Below are 24678 nucleotides of genomic sequence, written 5' to 3'. Positions count from 1 at the left end.
GATGTACTTTTTTTTAGTAAAATTATATACATCAGCAATGTGCTGATGCCCTATTCTATATGACAGTTACACAGGTTAGCCGGACTTGAGTCCTGGAGGTGAAAAGTACAATGTCTGCACTCTGAGGGAGAGGTGGAGAGATGTTGCAGTTTCTGAACTGTAGTTTCAGTCCGTCTCTGGCAAGACAGTGATGGAGTGATGATGAAAGTGTTTCTTCTTTCCCAGGTGTGGCATGCAAAGAGTACGTAACCTTTATTCGGCGCATGTACACACCCTCATTTACAGGCTATCTCCCCCAACCAGCGAACCAGGTTGCTAAGAGTTGATGATGGGGCCCCGTCGTTCAACTAGTGACCAGGTTCTAGCCAATAAGATGGTTTTGGCAATCGCAGAGGTTATGTGGGTACCGCTCTCCTGTCTGCCCTTGTCATTCCCATTCTAGAGCTGGTTGAAGCACGGTCTGCTATCTTGTGGCTTCTATTTCTGCCTTGCTTACCGATATAAGTCTAAACTTTTTCTGCTGTGTTTATTTTGCTCCCATTACACCCAGGATAACAGGCCATTTGGAAACCTGGGTTGTAATATGGGTAGCCTGTCCGAGAGCTGGAGCTGGACTTAGAGAAACGGTTGAGCTTAGGGTGAAGCTCGTAGCAGGAACATTGTGCAGCTTGCTGTCTGGCATTGCTTTACAAATTTTGCATGTCAGTTGCTTTGTGCTATTGTGTGATCGTTCAACAGCTCGCTACTAGCTTCTTCGGTGTGCTCGCTTCGCTACGGTCAATCTTCTAGAACAGTGTAGCTGTCTGGCATTGCTTTACAAATTTTGCGTGTCAGTTGTTACTAGCCTGTTCGGTGTGGAGAATTTAATGGAGCTTCTACAGTCATATCCTAATATTTTTTCGGATGTGCCGAAAAAATGTACGTTAGGTTATCATGATGTAGATGTGGGAAACTCTAAACCAATTAAACTCTCCCCCTACAGAGCTAATCTTGAAAAGCAAAGGCTACTTCAGCAGGAAGTAGAATTTTTGTTAAAGCATGGTTTAGTGGAGGAGTCATCTAGTCCATGGGCTTCACCGTGCATCCTTGTGAAGAAGGCTGATGGAGGGTTTCGTATGTGTACAGACTACTGTAAGGTGAATGAGGTCACAATTACAGATGCTTACCCTCTTCCTCGTCTGGATGACGTAATTGACTTTGTGGGTAAGGCTACTTTTGTGTCCAAGTTAGATCTCCTTAAAGGCTACTATCAGGTATCTTTGACGGATAAGGCGAAGGAAATCTCTGCCTTCGTAATTCCAGGAGGTCATTATCAATACACAGTTACCCCCTTCGGAATGAAAAATTCCCCCTCTTCATTCCAGAAACTTATCCATCAGGCTATTAACGGACTTGAAGGCACGGCAGCGTACCTAGATGATATTGTTGTGGTGTCTGATACTTGGGATCAACACCTACTTAGACTTAAGGCTCTTTTTGAGACCTTTCAGAGTTCCCATTTAACAGTTAATTTATCTAAATCTTCCTTTGGCCAGGCCACTGTCACTTTTCTAGGCCATGAAGTAGGAAGTGGTAAAGTTGCACCTAAACTTGCTAAAGTTCTTGCTATTAAAGATTATCCAGTTCCTTATGATAGGAAATCTCTTCAACGTTTCCTAGGCATGATAGGATTTTACAGAAGATTCTGTAAGAATCTCTCAGATATTGTAGCCCCTCTTACCTTTCTTACCAGTCACAAAGTTCCCTTTAATTGGACCTCAGACTGTAACACTGCTTTTAATAAAGCAAAAAGATTGTGTACTGCACCCATTCTCTTGTCTCCAGACTTCTCCAAACCTTTTTCATTACAGGTTGATGCTTGCGAGTCTGGGGTTGGGGCAGTACTATTACAAATCGGGAACAAGGAGTTGCAGCCTGTAGCATACTTTTCAGCCAAATTCCAGCCACATCAGAGGGCTTACTCTACCATTGAAAAAGAAGCCCTCGCGCTGGTACTGGCTTTGGAGCATTTCGATGTTTATGTGGGCCAGACATCGCAGGTGGTCACAGTCTACAGTGATCACAATCCTTTAGTATATCTCCAAACCAAGAAGAACCACAACACAAGGCGCTAAGGACGCTAAGGCTGCAGCCCTATAATATTTCCATTAAATATATAGCCGGCAAAGAAAATATGTTGGCAGACTCTTTATCTAGAGTCTAATATTTTTATTTATTTAGGTTAGTATGTTATTTGTTGTAACCCCTTTTCACGCTCTTTTTTTTTTTATCCCCTGGTGTGGGTTTTTTTTTTTAGTGAGGGGATGCGGGCTACCGTCCGCCTGTATCTTGGACCTATGCTAGCCTGTCTGACTGCCGTCTCACTCTAAGTTTAGGGTTTGGCTTTTGGTCACGAGAAAAGCTGAGCTCTAAGAATTGGATGGTGGAGAGGAAAGGCGGTCCCATTATTTTGTGCCATGGCGGCACGGTTACCACTGGGAGGTGGCAGCCTAATCCTGAGCCTTCTCGGGGTGGGGGTGTGGCATGCAAAGAGTACGTAACCTTTATTCGGCACATGTACACACCCTCATTTACAGGCTATCTCCCCCAACCAGCGAACCAGGTTGCTAAGAGTTGATGATGGGGCCCCGTCGTTCAACTAGTGACCAGGTTCTAGCCAATAATATGGTTTTGGCAATCGCAGAGGTTATGTGGGTACCGCTCTCCTGTCTGCCCTTGTCATTCCCATTCTAGAGCTGGTTGAAGCACGGTCTGCTATCTTGTGGCTTCTATTTCTGCCTTGCTTACCGTGGAGTGCACTATACTTATCACTGTACATAGTGTACATATTGCTGTTCTAAATTGGTGAAGGATAATATAAGTCTAAACTTTTTCTGCTGTGTTTATTTTGCTCCCATTACACCCGGGATAACAGGCCATTTGGAATCCTGCCTTGGTGGGGAAAAGACCGATGTGTTAATAAAACAAAAGTTACATAGTGGGAAGAAAAGTTATCTATATTTCCCTGCCATTTGCATCACACAAGATGAGTTACACAGTGTTAAAATCTGTCAGATGTTTGTTGTACACATGACTCTGAAGTTCTTGAACCAACGTTTGTTTACAATATACTATAAAGTTCAGAGCTTCCTAACTTAAAAGACCAAATAATTTACTGTTTGGCGAGTACTTAATTTCAATACCCAGACCAGGACTCAAATACATCTTGTAAGTTAATTTCTGGATTGTATTTTTACATAGTTTGCTGCCCTCTCCCTGTAGGTGATTAATTACACCTGTACATGGTAGTACGCCCCCTAAAACACGTCAATTAATCAAACAGCTGATGCGTACACTTTATTTACAGTCTGTAATATTGTAACTCAAAATTTGGTCAGCATTTTTTACTCGTAATTTTTAAATTTTAATGGTAAAATGTTGCGGCCAGCTGTATATAGTGTTGTCTGGTCGTGATTATGTTGCGACCAGCTTGATGTAATGATGTTTGGTCGTGACTGTTGCAGCCAGCTGGATGTAGTGGTGTCTCGTCGTAGCTATGTTACTGCCAGCTGGATCGAATGATGTCTGACTGTAACCATGTAGCCAGCTGGATATAGTGGTGTCTGGTCTCGTGACTATGATGCTACCAGCTGGATAGAATGGTATCTGGTGTCTGGTCGTGACTTGCTGCAGCCAGTTGATTATAATGTGTGAGGAAGAAGTCAGTAAATTAGGCATATGGTAGTTCAGATTCTGAGGGACTGTTAAGGTGTGTCGCCGCCCGCACTGTCATCTGGCGGACTGCTGTAAAACTCCAGATTTGTACTACTCCTGGTATGGGTGGGAGTTTGGGAAATCACTTCACCTCAACTCTTCTCCTGATCAGGTAGGGTGATTTACCAGGAATACACTTTCACTTTTTTTTTTGTATTTAACCTGGTTACCAGTAATGACATCGAAACAAAAATTATCATCCTTTGTCTTTCTTTAATGTTATACTTAACCATCTTGTAACCAGCACTGTTTATTTCATTACCAGCTCTGCTGCTGGCGTGGTCATCCACAGTTACGCTGGATATCTTGGAGCCAGAACCCAGGCGACGGGACATGCTGGGACCTAGCGACCCTCATCTCCTTTACAATCTAAAGTGAGATACTGCGAACCAGGAATGACAGGAACTTTACCATCTACTTAATTTCAACTATCACAGCCTACCCAGGAGTGAACTTCATATCTTCAGTACATCTTAATAAGATCTGGACTTGGAAAAAGTCTTCTGTCTTAACATCTCGCTGGAACCAACGACGGCCAGTTTTTTTTTTTTTTTTCATTATTCTTCTTCATCGAATTTATTCATTATTTCTTTTTCCATATTTCTGATCAGGCGGAAGACGTTTACCCGACATAGTGCTTTCTGGCTGTGACTACGATGCTGCCAGCTGGATACAATGGTGTCTGGTCGTTAGTATGTTGCAGCTAGCTGGATACAGTGGTGTCTGGTTGTGACTATGTTGAAGCCAGCTGGATGTAGTGTGTGGTTGTGACTATGTTGAAGCCAGCTGGATGTAGTGGTGTCTGGTTGTGACTATGTTGAAGCCAGCTGGATGTAGTGTGTGGTTGTGACTATGTTGAAGCCAGCTGGATGTAGTGGTGTGTGGTTGTGACTATGTTGAAGCCAGCTGGATGTAGTGGTGTCTGGGTGTGACTATGTTGAAGCCAGCTGGATGTAGTGTGTGGTTGTGACTATGTTGAAGCCAGCTGGATGTAGTGGTGTCTGGTTGTGACTATGTTGAAGCCAGCTGGATGTAGTGGTGTGTGGTTGTGACTATGTTGAAGCCAGCTGGATGTAGTGGTGTCTGGGTGTGACTATGTTGAAGCCAGCTGGATGTAGTGGTGTCTGGTTGTGACTATGTTGAAGCCAGCTGGATGTAGTGGTGTGTGGTTGTAACTATGTTGAGGCCAGCTGGATGTAGTGGTGTCTGGTTGTGACTATATTGAAGCCAGCTGGATGTAGTGGTGTCTGGTTGTGGCTATGTTGAAGCCAGCTGGGTGTAGTGGTGTCTGGTTGTGACTATGTTGAAGCCAGCTGGATGTAGTGGTGTCTGGTTGTGACTATGCTGAAGCCAGCTGGATGTAGTGGTGTCTGGTTGTGACTATGTAGTACCTGCTTTTGCCTGCCTCCTGCCCAGTGTGTCTCGTGTGCTGAGAATTACAAAGCGCTAGGGAGCCAGGTAATGGAAGAACTCCATGAATACCATGACGAATTTTTTCTTTCTCTTACAGCCCAACCATGGGTCAGGCTTGTCTGGTGCTTGAGTGATCAACCAGACTGTTGCTTCTGGCTGCCAGCTAGCCCACATATCCATTACAGCCTGGTTGATCTAGCACTCGGCGGAAGTACTGGTCGAGTTTCCTCTGGAAGACTTCCACGCGAATTCCAGGAGGGTTTCTGAGATTTTCTTTTAAACAGTCTGGGGCCACGGATATACCTGGAGTATACCTGGAGAGGGTTTCGGGGGTCAACGCCCCCGCGGTCCAGTCATTATTACAGTGTTCTCTTACTGTGCCCACGGAACCCTTCAGTTTTACTGGGTTCATTTTACACTTTCTCCCGTATCTAACACTCTAGTACATTGTTATTGTATTGTGTAGATTCGTGAATATGTCCTGAGGTATCTTCCAGGTATATATTACCGTGTATCTTTCTCTCCTCTGCTCCAGAAAGTATATATATTAAAGTTTTATTGGCTCTAAACGGGCCATAAATGATCTATCTGTTCCAACTCTGACATCTCTCCTACCCTGAACAAAGCTTATTATTTACCGGTCATTCTCCTGGTCGTCACGATATTTCTTGTGTTCCTCATATGTTAGGTCAGCTAACATTATACCCAGGTCCTTCACATGTCCATTTCCTTCCCTTTAGTTATCATCTTATATTTTGTATAGGGTGTCTCTTTTGAGTTCATCATTCTTTCTATATCTAAGCGGTTGGAGCTTCCTGCTATTGAATACCATGTTATTCTCTGTTGCCCATTGGAAGACTTTACTTAAAAACTCTTGTAATTTTTTTTCTGCGTTCTACCGAAGTGATTTTCATGCTTATTTTGGTATCGTCAGCAAATGATGTTACAAAACTGTGGTGAGCATTTTTATCTACGTCCACTATGGAAATAAGAAACAGTAAAGGAGTCAGAACTGTGCCTTGGGGTACCGAGATTTTACTTTGTTGCTGTTACAATTTGTTTTCCTTACTACGACTTTTGTGTTCTGTTAGTCAGAAAACTGAATATCCAATTGCATACTTTGCCCCTTATACCTCTCGCCTTCATTTTACTTGCTATCATTCCATGAAGGCATTTAAAATACCTTCTCGAAATCTGTGTAGATTTCTCCATTTATATTTTCTTCCAATGTAGAATATTTGTTTAGTAGTTGTGACGAGCATGATCTGGTTGCAAGGCCATGTTGGTCTGGGTTGAGCAGGTAATTATTACGAACACAGGTAATAAATGACCTGAGAGACCTGGTCGTAATGGGAACTGGAACAAATTCAGCAGTAGACTATAACGTATATTTGCCTTCACCCACTATATATGTACAGATAGAATAACAAGTGTACACCACGGTGACAGATGGCAAAGCAGAAGCCAGAGAGAGTGCACTGTACTCGACCAGCAGGTAGGCAAGTCTTCAAATGCTTACCGCAAGTGAACCACGTTGCTTCAGCTTCGGCGGGCTTGTCTGTGATAGGTCAACGAACCAAGGTACTGATTTAATGACGGGTTGGGATGCAGCCTATATGGGAGTGTGACATATGCCGAATAAATTGTAACATACTCTTTGCATGCCGTTTTTTTTTTTTTTAAATAAAAAACTGTACTTTGACGTCTCATCACCTTTTCAAAGACTTACGTTCGATGCTAAGGCTCCTGGTCATTTTTTTTTTTTTGCCAGTGTTCTACTGTCTCCATTATAGAGAGGAACTATGTTAGCACTTTTTAAGGCTCTGACATTTCACCTAGACCTAAGCTTTTTCTCTAAAGGATACAGTGTGTTCGTGCTAATGGTATTTTGCACTTCATAAACAAGGCACTCCACGATTCCGGCTCAGTCCATCAAACTTTTCAAGTTTGATGGACTGATTACCTCAAACTCCTTCTGATCTTCACAGTTCTTCTTTGTATAGGACTGATGAAGCCACTGTGTGGTGAAACGTTTCCTCAAAGCTACCCAAGTGTTGCATATGTGTAATTTATCACCCTGTTGGTTCTCTGAACAATTTATCTAAAATTATTTTATCTTCGTTGTCTCCAGGCATACATCCCAGGTCTCCAGGTATACATCCCAGGTCTCCAGGTATACATCCCAGGTCTCCAGGTATACATCCCAGGTCTCCAGGTATACATCCCAGGTCTCCAGGTATACATCCCAGGTCTCCAGGTATACATCCCAGGTCTCCAGGTATACATCCCAGGTCTCCAGGTATACATCCCAGGTCTCCAGGTATACATCCCAGGTCTCCAGGTATACATCCCAGGTCTCCAGGTATACATCCCAGGTCTCCAGGTATACATCCCAGGTCTCCAGGTATACATCCCAGGTCTCCAGGTATACATCCCAGGTCTCCAGGTATACATCCCAGGTCTCCAGGTATACATCCCAGGTCTCCAGGTATACATCCCAGGTCTCCAGGTATACATCCCAGGTCTCCAGGTATACATCCCAGGTCTCCAGGTATACATCCCAGGTCTCCAGGTATACATTCACGTTTATAGTAGTTCAGTAGCCCATTTTTTTCTTCCTTGGTATATATACTTTTATGTTCTCTCTCTTATATTTTCATATTCTTTAAGGTTTCTAAAGAAGTGGTTAATAGAAGAATAACACCAGTTAAATGGAGGTTAAATATCTAACCCAAGAGCTGGAGTTCGACCTATAAATAATTCAGCCAAACTAGCAAACGTGAAAATGACCTTCAGAATCTTGAACAGTAATTCGCTGAAATCGGTTAAACACATACATCAGAAGAATCCTTGAGTTCGCAACACCAGTGTGGAGCCCAAACTGAATATAAATAATACAATAGTTAAAAGTACAGAAATAATCTAGATGGTATAGTAGTGGCAGTAGCATAAATATTCGTGAGAAATGTCAAAAACCCGCAGGGGTCATACAACATTTAGGTAACAGGTGGTAATTAGATTTGGATAAAAATATCTTCACTAGTATCTAGATATTGTAGAAATTTAATGTATACAAGATTTCGACCCAACTATTAATGTCACGTGACCCAGACTAAGGTAACTAAGCTCAATAGTTGGAGCTTAGTAACGAAACTCAGCTACGTATGTAAGCTAGCACATACCCAACCATCACCTCCCCCACGCTATCCTGCCCACATGCCCAGCAGCCCACCCACACCCCTCACCACGCCCACGTCGTACCTCCGATGTTAGCGGCCAACACAGCCTGGTTAATTGGCTCTTGGCAATGATAGTGATTCAGATTTCTCTTCGAGACTTCTAGACTTGTGTTTGGCAATATTTCTAATATCCGCTTATTGCAGTTTCAATATTCCTGAAGGACAGAAGTCAGCATACTGTTCTCTTATTGTCTTCATGGTGTCCCGGCTTTTCAATGGATCCATTTTACACTTCCTCCCGTATTTTATTCTATTTCTTAGTTTTTTCACAGGGTGGCGAGTTAGTGAAGAAGCATCTAATTCTTCATCTTGTCGGTATTGTATGACAGAGGTACAGGAAGTTATCTGTTCACGGTCATATGTGGGATTTTCATTTCTGGTGATGTTAATTAACTGGATAACACAAGACTGACTCAGAATTTCGCTCATTTCTTTGTTGTCGTGTGAATGACTCCCTGTGAGTGGAGAACCAATACATCTCCACTCACCCTCTCTTCGACCCGCTGTTCCAGATCAATATTGGCCTCATTAATGCTATAACCCTAACAATCTCCCTCTCCACCTGACCTGAACTCATGCAATATTTCTGCCCTAATACAGAACTATACTAGGCAACGTTGTGATGTTACATGTGGATACAGGAGACAAAGTTCAGTAAGAAAAGTGACAGGTACAGCGCAAGTATTTACAGAATAGGTCTCAGATGCTTTGGTATATTTGAGAATCAGATCTCAGAGAGAGAGAGAGAGAGAGAGAGAGAGAGAGAGAGGGAGGTAAGCAGATTAACAGACTACACCAGGGGTATATACAGAGGATTATCCACCATTAAGTACATTCTAAAGGTTAAAGGGAATTAAATAGGTAGACATATATTGTACTGGAGGGAGAAGTCTGGATATTTTATAAAGCAGAAGCAGAAGCAGTAGTAGAGAAGCAGCTGTAGTAGGAGCAGGAACATTAGCAGCAGGATAAACAGTACGAACAGCAGCAGCATTAGGAGCAGCAGCAGCAGCATTAGGAGCAGCAGCAACAGTAGTAGGAGCAGCAGCAACAGCAGTAGGAGCAGCAGCAACAACATTAGGAACAGGATCAGCAACAACAGTAGAAGCAGCGGCAATAGCAGCAGGAGCAGCAGCAACAGCGGAAACAGCAGCAGCAGTAGGAGCAGCAACAGCAGTAGGAGCAGCAACAACGGCAGTAGGAGCAGCAGTAACAACAGTTGGAGCAGCATTAGAGGTCCCCCCTGACCCGTACCCCTTTAAAAGCAGGTCGATGAGTGAGGGATTGTAATATCCATGGTACCATACCCAGTGTGGGTAACACTGACACCACAGCCTGAGTGTCGTCCATGGTACCATACCCGCCTACCAACACTGACACCATGTGCCATCATTCGACCTTCTCCCATCACCATACATATCTCCCGTCACCATACATACCACCCATCAAACGACCCCCTCCTATCACCATACATCCCTCCCATCATACGACCCTCTCCTCCCATCCCCATACACTCCTCCCATCAGCAGCCAGAAAGTAATAAAGCAACAGAAGCGTGATGCTTCAGTGATTATCTCCCAGAGATGGGAAGGGCATCAGGGGAAGCACCAAGATCACTCAAAATACCTGCAAGCTTTTCTTATCAAAAGCAGATACATCAACAGTGTGCTGCTACATTATTCTGTATGATAGCGGAAACCAAAACTATGTTCTTCTCTTGTATTCCTTCACGTAGGGATTTCATACAGTGCTGAAATTTGTCAGCATAAGATGAGAGATTTCAGTAGGGTAATGTTTTCTTAATTATTAAAATATGATACATCCGTATGCTGCTTCACTGTTTTATATGATAATTACATATTGGGAACAAAAGCTGACTAGATATCCTTGTCATATTCCATCACACAGGATGGGGCTTATAGGTGTTGATATGTAACAGCTGGTGTTAGGACACTTCAACAGGACAGTGAAGTTATCGTCAAGTAGTCCAGGAAGGCTTCATCAGTTACGGCAGCTTCAAAGGTTTCGTTCCAGCATTGATGGTACTGTCACTTGGGAATTGCAGTGAGGATATTGTTGCGGTGTGCGCCAGGTATGTTATTCTACGTTCATCAAACAACCAGTTATGGTGGTGAGGTAGTTGGAGCTCCTTCCGTTGACTGGCTGCCAGGTTGATATGTCAACCAATTTTCGAGAGACTGACTCTGTTTTATTTTATGTTAAATTTACACTCTTGGTTGGAGGCAGTCTTTCACTAGCTGGCCGAGTACACATACTAGTCTACTGCAAGAGTTATAAGGCAATCGCAGTGAGTGAACCTGCTTTGCTTTCTATTACGCTGATTTGTATGGCATCTGCCAACACTACTTACCTTTACCTTTGAGTTTCGAGAGTCTCACTACTCTCGAAGCCCGGCCATGGGCCAGGCTCGTCTGGTGCTTGCCTAGTCAACCAGACTGTTGCTGCTAGAGGCCCCCTGCCCCACATATCCATCACAGCCTGGTTGGTTAATCTGGCACTTGGTGAAAATACTTGTCCAGTTTTCTATCGAAGGTTTCTATAATTGTTCCAGCCGTGTTTCTGATAACTTCTGGAAGTAAGATGTTGAATAGTCTGGGGCCACAAATGTTCCCTTACTGTGCCCTCCGCAACCCTGCTCCTCACTGGGTTTATGTTACACTTCCTCTCATATCTCTCACTCCAGTATGTTATGACAGTGTGCATATTTGGGACCAGGCCCTCGAGTACTTTCCAAGTATATATTATCATGTATCTCTCTCTCCTCCGCTCCAGTGAATATAAGTACAAGTCTTTAAGGCGTTCCCAATAATTTAAGTGCTTTACTGACTCTGTGAGCCGTAAACGATCTCTGTATTTGTTCCAGCTGTGATATTTCTCGTGCTCTGAACGGGGCTGTCAGCACTGAGCAATTTTCCAAATGAGGGAGCACTAGAGATTTGAAGAAAGTCATCAATGGCATTATTTCCCAAGTTTTGAAAGTTCTCAATACCCACCCCGTCATCCTCCTGGCTGTCGTGATCATTGTCTTATGTTCTTTGAAAGACAGGACAGCTGACATAATTATTCCCAAGTCTCTTACGTGTTCCTTTCGTTCTATTTGGTGATCTTCTGTAGAGTTTTGTATACAGTGTTACTGTTGAGTTCTTCATTCTTTCCTTACCTAAGCAGCTGGAACTCATCACCATTGAACGTCATGTTCTCCACTGCCCACTGGAAAACCCTGTTTATGTCTTCCTGTAATTTTTCAGTGTTTTACCAAAACGCAGATTCTGCAAAGGCGTTTGACAAATGCAATCAAGGAGTGATACCGCACAAAATGAGGGCCATGGGCATTACGGGGAAGGTATGCAGATGGATTTTCGGGTTCCTGACACACACAACACAAAAAAGTAGTAGTAGACAGAGCAAGATCCAGCATCAGCGAGGTAAAAAGCTCAGTGCCCCAAGGCACTGTCCTGGCACCTCTGCTGTTTCTCATCCTCACATCATAGATAAAAACACCCGTCACAGTTATGTATCATTTGTAGATGACACTAAAATAAGCATGAAGCAGTGACTTTCATGCTTATTTCAGTGTCATCTACAAATGATACATAACTGTGATAGGTGTTTTTATCTGTGCTATGAAGATGAGGAACAGCAGAGGTGCCATGACAGTGCCTGGCATGTCTGATGCAGGATTTTGCTGTTTGCTATTACATTTTGTGTTGTGTGTGTTTGGAAATCGAAAATCCATCTGCCTACCTTCCACGTAATGTCCATGGCCCTCATTTTGTGCGCTATCACTCCATGATCGCATTTAAGCGCCTTTGCAAAATCTACGTTTTGGTCGTCTTCCAACGCCTCCGTAATTGTGTCATAATGGTTCAGCAGCTGTGACAGGCATGATCGTCCTGCTCTAAAACCATGCTGGTTCGGGTTATGTTGGTTGTGCTGGCCCATGAAATTTGTAATCTGCCGTCTCATCACTCTTTCGAAGATTTTTATAATGTGAGAAGTTAGGGCTACTGGTCTGTAATTTTAAGCTAGTGCTCTACTACCTCCCTTATGCAAAGAAGCTATGTCTGCACTCTTTAAGGTCTCCGATATTTCACCTAGATCTAAGCTGTTTCTCCAAAGAATACTGAGGACTCGTGCTAATGGTACTTTGCACTTCTTTATAAATAGAGCATTCCATGAATCTGGTCCAGGTGCTGAGTGAGTGGGCATGTTATCTAATTCTTTTTCGAAATCTCTGGGATTTGTACTGTCAGTTGGTCTGCGCGGCCTTCTGCTGGAGTGGAAAATGTTTCTGCATTATCTACCTTGCTGTCATTTAATGGGTTGCTGAACACCGACTCGTACTGTTCTTTTAGGATTTCACTCATTTCTTGTTCATCGTCACTATAAGATTCCTCTCACAATAATGGTCCAATTCTACAGGCAGTTCTTAGCTTGCAGCATAAGATAAATAGTATTTTAGGTTTCTTGCAATATCCTGTATACTGCTCTACTACGCTGTATACATATTGTAAATATTGGTGAAGAAAATATAAGGGTACTCAAAAAGCTATCTTTGGTGTGTGCCTTTGCCTTCATTCTCGTGGTTTCCTCCTTGACTGGTACTACAAGCCTGTCATTTGTACCTTTGATGGTAATAATTGTCAAGTAATGTAGGACAGAAATGTTGATACATGGAATTAGAATCCTGATAAACAAGTTCATTTACATCGGAACCTTCAGAAAGTTGCACGGGAAGTCACTATTATCGCCACATGTAAGGTGGCAAGACTTTTTTTTACGTTCTAGACATTTATATGCTTTTAATCTTTTCAAACGGATGTGTCATCAAATTCTTTTTTTAGCATAAGAACATAATTAAAAGCATGGCAGATGGAGTACCAGTGTCATAACCAGATGGTAAGTGTTATATACGTAAAAAATACCATACATTAATAATATCATGAAAGTCTACGAATAAACACTTGTCAATGGTCGTGGTCTCTGATGCCTGGAAATTGACTGGGTGTAAATTGACTCCCGATAATTTCACACTCTACATAAAAGTAACATTTATGAACATAAATAAGTCTCAAGAAAACGCATCTTTATTCACAATTTTTGTTCAGATGCATCAAGCGTGAAAGGGCTTGGCTTCCCGTGAATGTTCATCCCAGAATAAAGTTGAAGATTGAGTTGAACATGTGTGTTGGCCGTATGACAGCTCTTAGTCTTGAGTATGACGAGACAGAGAGATATAGCCATGTGCATAAATATTCCACTGGTTTATATACTGGTTTATATACAGGCCCGGTGGCCTGGTGGCTAAAGCTCCCGCTTCACACACGGAGGGCCCGTGTTCGATTCCCGGCGGGTGGAAACATTTCGACACGTTTCCTTACACCTGTTGTCCTGTTCACCTAGCAGCAAATAGGTACCTGGGTGTTAGTCGACTGGTGTGGGTCGCATCCTGGGGGACAAGATTAAGGACCCCAATGGAAATAAGTTAGACAGTCCTCGATGACGCACTGACTTTCTTGGGTTATCCTGGGTGGCTAACCCTCCGGGGTTAAAAATCCGAACGAAATCTTATCTTATCTTATCTTATCTAAAGGCTGTGAGAAAGTATACACGAGGTCAACGTTACTGAAGAGAACTACACCAGCAGAAACTGTTTAGAAGCAGCACAAATTATGTAAACCACATAAACTTGGTCATGATGAGGAATTTTAATTCAAATTTATTGAAGTTTATGATAAAGCCATAGCTTTCACCAGAGGTGGTGCAGAACGGCGTTCCAAAACAATTTTCCTTAAGTTAACTAGAGGGAACAGCCTGGTTGACCTACTTCTGGAAAACATGGAATCTATTATACAAAAAAAAAAGATCGCGGAAGAGTCCAGGGAAAAAAGAAACGACTGAACAAGTTCATTTTAATAATTCCTGGATAAATTTTAATAACTGTAGCAGCTAGGGTTCCAAAATTCTGGACCAGCAGACGACAGTTACCTTAAGGGACCACTTCCTTGCCTTATATTAACTGGTGTTACGTGACACTGCAAGACGGAGCCCTGACACTCATACAAAGGACTGAAACAATGACATTATAAAAACTATTCTAGGAACTGCCCGAGCAGCAGGCAGAAAATATAATCAAAGATCCCAAATGGATAAACAAGTGATTCAAGCAGTTAAGGTAAAAGGGTTAGCATTTAAATGCAATGACAAAAATAATTAAAAAAAAAAAAAACAAATTGAAAGGTCTTTCCTCCAGTTTATTTTAAGACAAACATTCGGTGAATAAGTGATCTTTTAATGTGACCGACAACAACTTAGTGACTGGAGACAACCCATCAAAATGTTTGCTACAGTTGGATATCTTTATTGTCGAATCATTTCGCCTGCTCAGCAGGCTTCTTCAGTCTAATACGGAGGTGACTTACGTACTAGGAACAGGAGAAGCAGCGGGGAGGTAATAATAAGGTGATCGCTCCCTCAGCCATGAAGAAGCTATTCCGATTCTTCAAGGCTGAGGGATCGATAACCTCATATTTACCTCTCTGCTGCTTCTCTTGTTTCCAATGTCACCTGTACTCGACAGATGAAGCCTGCTGAACAGGCGAAACGTTTCAACAATATAGCCAATTCTTGCACGTGTCTCACTCATCTACTTGTCAACATTGTATCAATAGTTTAAGACCAGGTATGGCTCAGGCTTCACCTTCATCAGGTCTCAACTCAGGCTGGATAAACGCCAATCCTGAACGAAACGTCGTTTAAAATAAAACCTTCATTTACACTGTGTTTACACTCGAGATAACCATTGTGGATTTAGCGCTTAGTTCTGATCGTAATAATAATATGGAGGATGATGCTACTCAGATAGATTAATACCAGACAGGTCCCATGGCTACCATAAACTATTAGCAGTATTGTTGATGAATGGTTCAGAGAACCGACATGTTGATAAATTAGACACATGTGCAACTCTTGGGTATCTTTATTGAGGAAACGTTTCGCCACACAGTGGCTTCATCAGTCCATACATAGGAGAAACTTGAAGAACAGGAGGAGAATGAGGTAATCAGTCCCTCAACCTTGAGTCGATGTGTTCAAGTTTCTCCTATGTATGGACTGATGAAGCCACTGTGTGGCGAAACGTTTCCTCAATAAAGATACCCAAGAGTTGCACATGTGTCTAATTTATCAACATATTAGCAGTATTGTTGATGAATGCAAGAAAGTACTAAGCAATTAATTACCCTCTTTCATAATTCACAGCAATTAGGTATGATGTCGGAAATATGGAAAGCCATTAGCTTCGAGTTACGGTCCTATTATTCATGCTCTTAATAGTAAGCAAATTATCGAGTCTAACAGATGCAGTCACCTCGACGAGCTTAATTTCCTCGATGAGCAACAACAGTGTACATGTGTTTGCTTAGCTTTATATCATGAGTTATATGTACAACTATAGTTCGTTGGTAAGGCCTTATGATGATGATAAGGTGTAGTGTTGATCTGTTACAGTGAATGTAACAGACGGACAGACGTGCGTGCGTGCGTGTGTGCCTGTGAGCGCGCAATCGCATCAAAAGGCGTCATTTACAAAAGAGACGGGAAGACATAAAAGCCTTGATGGGGTGAAAAGGGAATTTAGGACCCCCTATCCATAACAAAAGGCCATTTTGGGGCCCCCTGCGAGTTTGGGAAGAAAGGCGGCTAACTCCCCGGCTTCCCTTCCTTCATCCCTTTCCCGTCATGCCGCCCCTAGTGTATGATTACCTAACTGCAGCTACAAGCACACAGTTACGCTCGTGCTGTTCAGTTTTCATGCCTCTAGTGTGTCGTTACTTAGCTGCAGCTACAAGCACACAGCTATGCTCGTGCTGTTCAGTCTACACTGTCCAATACACAGTCAAGATACAAAACGTAATCATTTATGTTTCTCAGCTCCGTTTCTCGTACAGGGTCCTCACAGTCTCTCCTCTCAGCACTGTATGACTCGTACAGATTTAGAGCAAGTTTTTTAATATAAAATAATAAAATACACACAGTCCCGAACTCAGGGGCATGCACTATTTTCTTATTTAATAGAGGGAGTGCTAAAACCGCAGGGGTTTTGTAGCGCAATTATATACGACTCTAGGAACGGGAGGGATGCTGTAATTCTAGGCATTTAAGAGCCCCTCACTTGAAGGGATTTCCAGGGTTACTTTGCAAACCTTTGGAGTCCTTCCAGCTTCTGGATGTCTTAGCAGGTGGAGGTCCCACACCGACGATATACTTAGTGTGTATCGTCCTTAAGGTTCTTTAACATCCATGAATGATGCTGAGAGGTTCATCACCTCGCTGGAGACCTTGACATCTCCAGAAGTAATGACCTCCAAATTTGTCTCTCCAAAATAAGATTTGTACGTTCACTGTCATTAATATTGTCTCTCTTCTGCGAGTTTTGTTTTGTCCTCGTTCCTTCCCCAGGTGAGGGTCACACTTGCTTACAAGATCAACTTTCTTCCCCTGGTGAGGGTCACACTTGCTTACAAGATCAACTTTCTTCCCCTGGTGAGGGTCACACTTGCTTACAAGATCAACTTTCTTTCCCTGGTGAGGGTCACACTTGCTTACAAGATCAACTTTCTTCCCCTGGTGAGGGTCACACTTGCTTACAAGATCACCTTTCTTCCCCAGGTGAGTCACACTTGCTTACAAGATCAACTTTCTTCCCCTGGTGAGGGTCACACTTGCTTACAAGATCACCTTTCTTCCCCAGGTGAGTCACACTTGCTTACAAGATCAACTTTCTTCCCCTGGTGAGGGTCACACTTGCTTACAAGATCACCTTTCTTCCCCAGGTGAGTCACACTTGCTTACAAGATCAACTTTCTTCCCCTGGTGAGGGTCACACTTGCTTACAAGATCACCTTTCTTCCCCAGGTGAGTCACACTTGCTTACAAGATCAACTTTCTTCCCCTGGTGAGGGTCACACTTGCTTACATGATCATCTTTCTTCCCCTGGTGAGGGTCACACTTGCTTACAAGATCTTTCTTCCTCAGGTGAGGGGTCACACTTGCTTGCAAGATCATTTCTTCCCGAGGTGAGGGGGTCACACTTACAAGATCATCTTTATTCCCCAGGTAAGGGGTCACACTTGCTTACAATATTTTCCTTCCACAAGTGAGGATCACACAAGATAATTTCTTCCCCAGGCGAGGGTCACACTTGCTTACAAGATCATCTTTCTTTCCCAGATGAGGGGTTACACTTGCTTACAAGATCATCTTTCTTCCCCAGATGAGGGTCACACAAGATTATCTTTCCCCAGGTGAGGGTCACACTTACAAGATTATTTCTTCACCAGTTGAGGGTCACACTTACAAGATTATTTCTTCACCAGTTGAGGGTCACACAAGATTATCTTTCTTCCCCAGTGAGGGTCACACTTACAAGATCATCTTTCTTCCCCAGGTGAGGGTCACACTTGCTTACAAGATCTTCCCCAAGTGAAGGTCACACTTGCTTATAAGCTCATTTTTCCCCAGGTGAGGGTCACACAAGATTATCTTTCTTCCCCAAGTGAGGGTCACACTTGCTTACAAGATCTTTCTTCCCCAGGTGAGGGTCACACTTGCTTATAAGATCATCTTTCTTTCCCAGGTGAGGGTCACACTTGCTTACAATATCATCTTTCTTCCCCAGGTGAGGGTCACACTTACAAGATCATCTTTCTTCCCCAGGTGAGAGGCCACAGAAAATAATCTTTCTTCCCAAGGTGAGGGGTCATACAAGATTATCTTTCTTCCCCAGGTGAGGGTCACACTTGCTTACAAGATCTTTCTTCCCCAGGTGAGGGTCACACTTGCTTACAAGATTATCTTTCTTCCCCAGGTGAGGGTCACACTTGCTTACAAGATCATCTTTCTTCCCCAGGTGAGGGTCACACTTACAAGTTCATCTTTCTTCCCCAGGTGAGGGTCACACTTACAAGATCATCTTTTTTCCCCAGGTGAGGGGGTCACACTCGCTTACAAGATCTTTCTTCCCCAGGTGAGGGGTCACACACGATCATCTTTCTTCCCCAGGTGAGGGTCACACAAGATCATCTTCCCCAGGTGAGGGTCACACTTACAAGATCATCTTCCCCAGGCGAGGGTCACACTTACAAGGTCATCTTCCCCAGGTGAGGGTCACACAGGGTCATCTTCCCCAGGTGAGGGTTGCTTCCATCACGTGCTGCCTCTCCCACTCCAGTTGCTTCCATCACGTGCTGCCTCTCCCACTCCAGTTGCTTCCATCACGTGCTGCCTCTCCCACTCCAGTTGCTGCCATCATGTGCTGCCTCTCCCACTCCAGTTGCTGCCATCACGTGCTGCCTCTCCCACTCCAGTTGCTTCCATCACGTGCTGCCTCTCCCACTCCAGTTGGTTCCATCACGTGCTGCCTCTCCCACTCCAGTTGCTTCCATCACGTGCTGCCTCTCCCACTCCAGTTGCTTCCATCACGTGCTGCCTCTCCCACTCCAGTTGCTTCCATCACGTGCTGCCTCTCCCACTCCAGTTGCTTCCATCACGTGCTGCCTCTCCCACTCCAGTTGCTTCCATCACGTGCTGCCTCTCCCACTCCAGTTGCTTCCATCACGTGCTCCCTCTCCCACTCCAGTTGCTTCCATCACGTACTGCCTCTCCCACTCCAGTTGCTTCCATCACGTGCTGCCTCTCCCACTCGTTGCTTCCATCACGTGCTGCCCCTCCAACTCCAGTTTCTTCCATCACGTGCTGCCCCTACCACTCCAGTTTCTTCCATCACGTGCTGCCTCTCCCACTCCAGTTGCTTCCATCACGTGCTGCCTCTCCCACTCCAGTTGCTTCCATCACGTGCTGCCTCTCCCACTCCAGTTGCTTCCATCACGTGCTGCCTCTCCCACTCCAGTTGCTTCCATCACGTGCTGCCTCTCCCACTCCAGTTGCTTCCATCACGTGCTGCCTCTCCCACTCCAGTTGCTTCCATCACGTGCTGCCTCTCCCACTCCAGTTGCTTCCATCACGTGCTGCCTCTCCCACTCCAGTTGCTTCCATCACGTGCTGCCTCTCCCACTCCAGTTGCTTCCATCACGTGCTGCCTCTCCCACTCCAGTTGCTTCCATCACGTGCTGCCTCTCCCACTCCAGTTGCTTCCATCACGTGCTGCCTCTCCCACTCCAGTTGCTTCCATCATGTGCTGCCTCTCCCACTCCAGCTGCTTCCATCACGTGCTGCCTCTCCCACTCCAGTTGCTTCCATCACGTGCTGCCTATCCCACTCCAGTTGCTTCCATCACGTGCTGCCTATCCCACTCCAGTTGCTTCCATCACGTGCTGCCTATCCCACTCCAGTTGCTTCCATCACATGCTGCCTATCCCACTCCAGTTGCTTCCATCACGTGCTGCCTATCCCACTCCAGTTGCTTCCATCACATGCTGCCTATCCCACTCCAGTTGCTTCCATCACGTGCTGCCTCTCCCACTCCAGTTGCTTCCATCACGTGCTGCCTATCCCACTCCAGTTGCTTCCATCACGTGCTGCCTCTCCCACTCCAGTTGCTTCCATTACGTGCTGCCTCTCCCACTCCAGTTGCTTCCATCACGTGCTGCCTCTCCCACTCCAGTTGCCTCCATCACGTGCTGCCTCTCCCACTCCAGTTGCTTCCATCACGTGCTGCCTATCCCACTCCAGTTGCTTCCATCACGTGCTGCCTATCCCACTCCAGTTGCTTCCATCACGTGCTGCCTCTCCCACTCCAGTTGCTTCCATCACGTGCTGCCTCACGTGCTGCCTCTCCCACTCCAGTTGCTTCCATCACGTGCTGCCTCACGTGCTGCCTCTCCCACTCCAGTTGCTTCCATCACGTGCTGCCTCTCCCACTCCAGTTGCTTCCATCACGTGCTGCCTCTCCCACTCCAATTGCTTCCATCACGTGCTGCCTATCCCACTCCAGTTGCTTCCATCACGTGCTGCCTATCCCACTCCAGTTGCTTCCATCACGTGCTGCCTCTCCCACTCCAGTTGCTTCCATCACGTGCTGCCTCTCCCACTCCAGTTGCTTCCATCACGTGCTGCCTCTCCCACTCCAGTTGCTTCCATCACGTGCTGCCTCTCCAACTCCAGTTGCTTCCATCACGTGCTGCCTCTCCCACTCCAGTTGCTTCCATCACGTGCTGCCTCTCCCACTCCAGTTGCTTCCATCACGTGCTGCCTCTCCCACTCCAGTTGCTTCCATCACGTGCTGAGGCATGAAGAGTCCCGTTATTGGAGATGAAGGAAATTAGGAAATTTTGTTGGCCAATTCTTTCCATTCCAGCTGCTTTTATATATATATATATATATATATATATATATATATATATATATATATATATATATATATATATATATGGTATAAAATACCGACAGGTTGTTCGGTAAGACACATATGCAACAGTTAGGTATCTTTATTTCGAAACGTTTCGCCTACACAGTAGGATTCTTCAGTCGAGTACAGCAAAGTTGATAGAAGCAGAAGAATCTTGAAGACGATGTAATCAGTCCATCACCCTTGAAGTTTTGAGGTGGTCAGTCCCTCAGTCTGGAAAAGAGTATTGTTCCATAGAATGAAACTGTTGCATATGTGTCTTACATATATATATATATGAACATCAAAATGGTATACAATACCGACAGGTTGGTAGGTAAGACACAAAGGCAACAGTTAGGCAACTTTATTCCGAAACGTTTCGCCTACACAGTAGGCTTCTTCAGTAAAAAACAACCAAAACAACCACTCTGAAAGAACTGATAAATTCCAAGCGCTTTCGTGACTACTCATATATATATATATATATATATATATATATATATATATATATATATATATATATATATATATATATATATATATATATATATATATATAATGTGTGTGTGTGTGTGTGTGTGTGTGTATTTTTCATTTCAGCAGCCATATTGCTTTATTTCTTCGATGGTCTATCATTAACAGCAGGTAGGATTCAAACCCATGGCAATTCAGTCGTAAAATTAACAGGTGGTTTAGGTCGCTCTGGTGGTGGTTGTTGAGGTTGGTTTGGTGATGGTGGTTTAGGTTGTTCTGGTGGTGGTGGTGGAGGTTTAGGCTGTTCTGGTGGTGGTGGTGGTGGTGGTTGGTCTGGTGGTGGTTGCTGGTCTGGTGGTTGTGGTTTAGGTTCTGGTGGTGGTTTAGGCTATTCTGGTGGTGGTGGTTTAGGATGTTCTGGTGGTGGTTGTTGGTTTGGTGGTGGTGGTGGTTTAGTGTGGTCTTGTGGTGGTGGTTTAGGCTGGCCTGGTGGTGGAGGGTGGTTTGTTGAAAGTTGGTCTGGTGGAGGTTGGTCTATTGGTGGTTTAGGTTAGTCTGTTGGAGGTTGGTCTGTTGGTGGTTTAGGTTGGTCTGTTGGTAGTTTAGGTTGGTCTGTTGGTGGTTTAGGTTGGTCTATTGGTAGTTTAGGTTGGTCTGTTGGCGGTTTAGGTTGGTCTGTTGGTAGTTTAGGTTGGTCTGTTGGTGGTTTAGGTTGGTCTGCTGGTGGTTTAGGTTGGTCTGCTGGTGGTTTAGGTTGGTCTTGTGGCGGAGGATGGTCTGGTGGTGGTGGTGGTTTAGGTTGGTCTAGTGGTGGTGGTGGTTTAGGTTGGTCTAGTGGTGATTTAGGTTGGTCTTGTGGTGGAGGATGGTCTGGTGGTGGTGGTGGTTTAGGTTGGTCTGCTGGTGGTTTAGGTTGGTCTGCTGATGGTTTAGGTTGGTCTGGTGGTGGTGGTTTAGGTTGGTCTGGTGGTGAAGGTTGGTCTATTGGTGGCTGAGGTTGGTCTGGTGGAGGTTGGTCTGGTGGTGGTGGAGGTTGGTCTGGTGGTGGTGGAGGTTGGTCTGGTGGTGGTGGAGGTTGGTCTGGTGGTGGTGGAGGTTGGTCTGGTGGTGGTGGAGGTTGGTCTGGTGGTAATGGAGGTTGGTCTGGTGGTAATGGTTTAGGTCGATCTAGTGGTTGTGGTAGTTGGTTTGGTGGTGGTGGTTGATTTGGTGGTGGTAGTTGGTCTGGTGGTGGTTTAGGTTGGTCTGGTGGTGGAGGATGGTCTGGTGGTGGTGGTGGTTTAGGTTGGTCTAGTGGTGGTGGTGCTGGTTTAGGTTGGTGTGGTGGTGGTGATGGTGGTTTAGGTTGGTCTAGTGGTGGTGGTGGTAGTTTAGGTTGGTCTAGTGGTGGTGGTGGTTTAGGTTGGTCTAGTGGTGGTGGTTTAGGTTAGTTTAGTGGTGGTGGTGTAGGTTGGTCTAGTGGTGGTGGTGGTTTAGGTTGGTCTAGTGGTGGTGGTTTAGGTTGGTTTAGTGGTGGTGGTGGTTTAGGTTGGTCTAGTGGTGGTGGTGGTTTAGGTTGGTCTAGTGGTGGTGGTGGTTTAGGTTGGTCTAGTGGTGGTGGTTTAGGTTGGTCTAGTGGTGGTGGTGGTTTAGGTTGGTCTAGTGGTGGTGGTGGTTTAGGTTGGTCTAGTGGTGGTGGTTTAGGTTGGTCTAGTGGTGGTGGTGGTTTAGGTTGGTCTAGTGGTGGTGGTGGTTTAGGTTGGTCTAGTGGTGGTGGTGGTTTAGGTTGGTCTAGTGGTGGTGGTGGTTTAGGTTGGTCTAGTGGTGGTGGTGGTTTAGGTTGGTCTAGTGGTGGTGGTTTAGGTTGGTCTAGTGGTGGTGGTGGTTTAGGTTGGTCTAGTGGTGGTGGTGGTTTAGGTTGGTCTAGTGGTGGTGGTTTAGGTTGGTCTAGTGGTGGTGGTGGTTTAGGTTGGTCTAGTGGTGGTGGTGGTTTAGGTTGGTCTAGTGGTGGTGGTGGTTTAGGTTGGTCTAGTGGTGGTGGTGGTTTAGGTTGGTCTAGTGGTGGTGGTTTAGGTTGGTCTAGTGGTGGTGGTTTAGGTTGGTCTAGTGGTGGTGGTGGTTTAGGTTGGTCTAGTGGTGGTGGTGGTTTAGGTTGGTCTAGTGGTGGTGATGGTTTAGGTTGGTCTAGTGGTGGTGGTGGTTTAGGTTGGTCTAGTGGTGGTGGTGGTTTAGGCTGGTCTAGTGGTGGTGGTGGTTTAGGTTGGTCTAGTGGTGGTGGTGGTTTAGGTTGGTCTAGTGGTGGTGATGGTTTAGGTTGGTCTAGTGGTGGTGGTGGTTTAGGTTGGTCTAGTGGTGGTGGTGGTTTAGGCTGGTCTAGTGGTGGTGGTGGTTTAGGTTGGTCTAGTGGTGGTGGTGGTTTAGGCTGGTCTAGTGGTGGTGGTGGTTTAGGCTGGTCTAGTGGTGGTGGTGGTTTAGGTTGGTCTAGTGGTGGTGGTGGTTTAGGTTGGTCTAGTGGTGGTGGTGGTTTAGGTTGGTCTAGTGGTGGTGGTGGTTTAGGTTGGTCTAGTGGTGGTGGTGGTTTAGGTTGGTCTAGTGGTGGTGGTGGTTTAGGTTGGTCTAGTGGTGGTGGTGGTTTAGGTTGGTCTAGTGGTGGTGGTGGTTTAGGCTGGTCTAGTGGTGGTGGTGGTTTAGGCTGGTCTAGTGGTGGTGGTGGTTTAGGCTGGTCTAGTGGTGGTGGTGGTTTAGGTTGGTCTAGTGGTGGTGGTGGTTTAGGCTGGTCTAGTGGTGGTGGTGGTTTAGGTTGGTCTAGTGGTGGTGGTGGTTTAGGCTGGTCTAGTGGTGGTGGTGGTTTAGGTTGGTCTAGTGGTGGTGGTGGTTTAGGTTGGTCTAGTGGTGGTGGTGGTTTAGGTTGGTCTAGTGGTGGTGGTGGTTTAGGCTGGTCTAGTGGTGGTGGTGGTTTAGGTTGGTCTAGTGGTGGTGGTGGTTTAGGTTGGTCTAGTGGTGGTGGTGGTTTAGGCTGGTCTAGTGGTGGTGGTGGTTTAGGCTGGTCTAGTGGTGGTGGTGGTTGCTGCAACCCCTGAATGGGTTGCAATGTATATTATGTAAATATATTACATGTATATTACCTTTTCATATAATTTTATACTACTTATATTTGCGATAATAGCTAAATCGTGAATATATTGCTTTATAATATTATTTGACGTAGTTATGTTGTTAGGTAGGATGTTACATATTATGTGCTCAGTTCAAGTCTCGATTGTCTAACTACTGTAATTATCGCTTGTGGCTTGTTAGACTGCCGGCTTCTGTTTCTGAGCTGCAGCTGTCCACGGAGCTATCACGTGATCGAGGGGGGGTGTCCTCACCTCGCCTGTAGTATTCAGTCTGGTCTAGACTCTCTTGGTGGTTGGACAGATTGTCTGTCTCATTATTCTTGTTAGTTCTGT

Source organism: Cherax quadricarinatus, chromosome 4 (assembly GCF_038502225.1).
Source record: "Cherax quadricarinatus isolate ZL_2023a chromosome 4, ASM3850222v1, whole genome shotgun sequence".
Classification (NCBI taxonomy): domain Eukaryota; kingdom Metazoa; phylum Arthropoda; class Malacostraca; order Decapoda; family Parastacidae; genus Cherax; species Cherax quadricarinatus.
The sequence above is the reverse complement of the archived record's forward strand: the minus strand, read 5'-3'. Positions refer to the sequence as shown.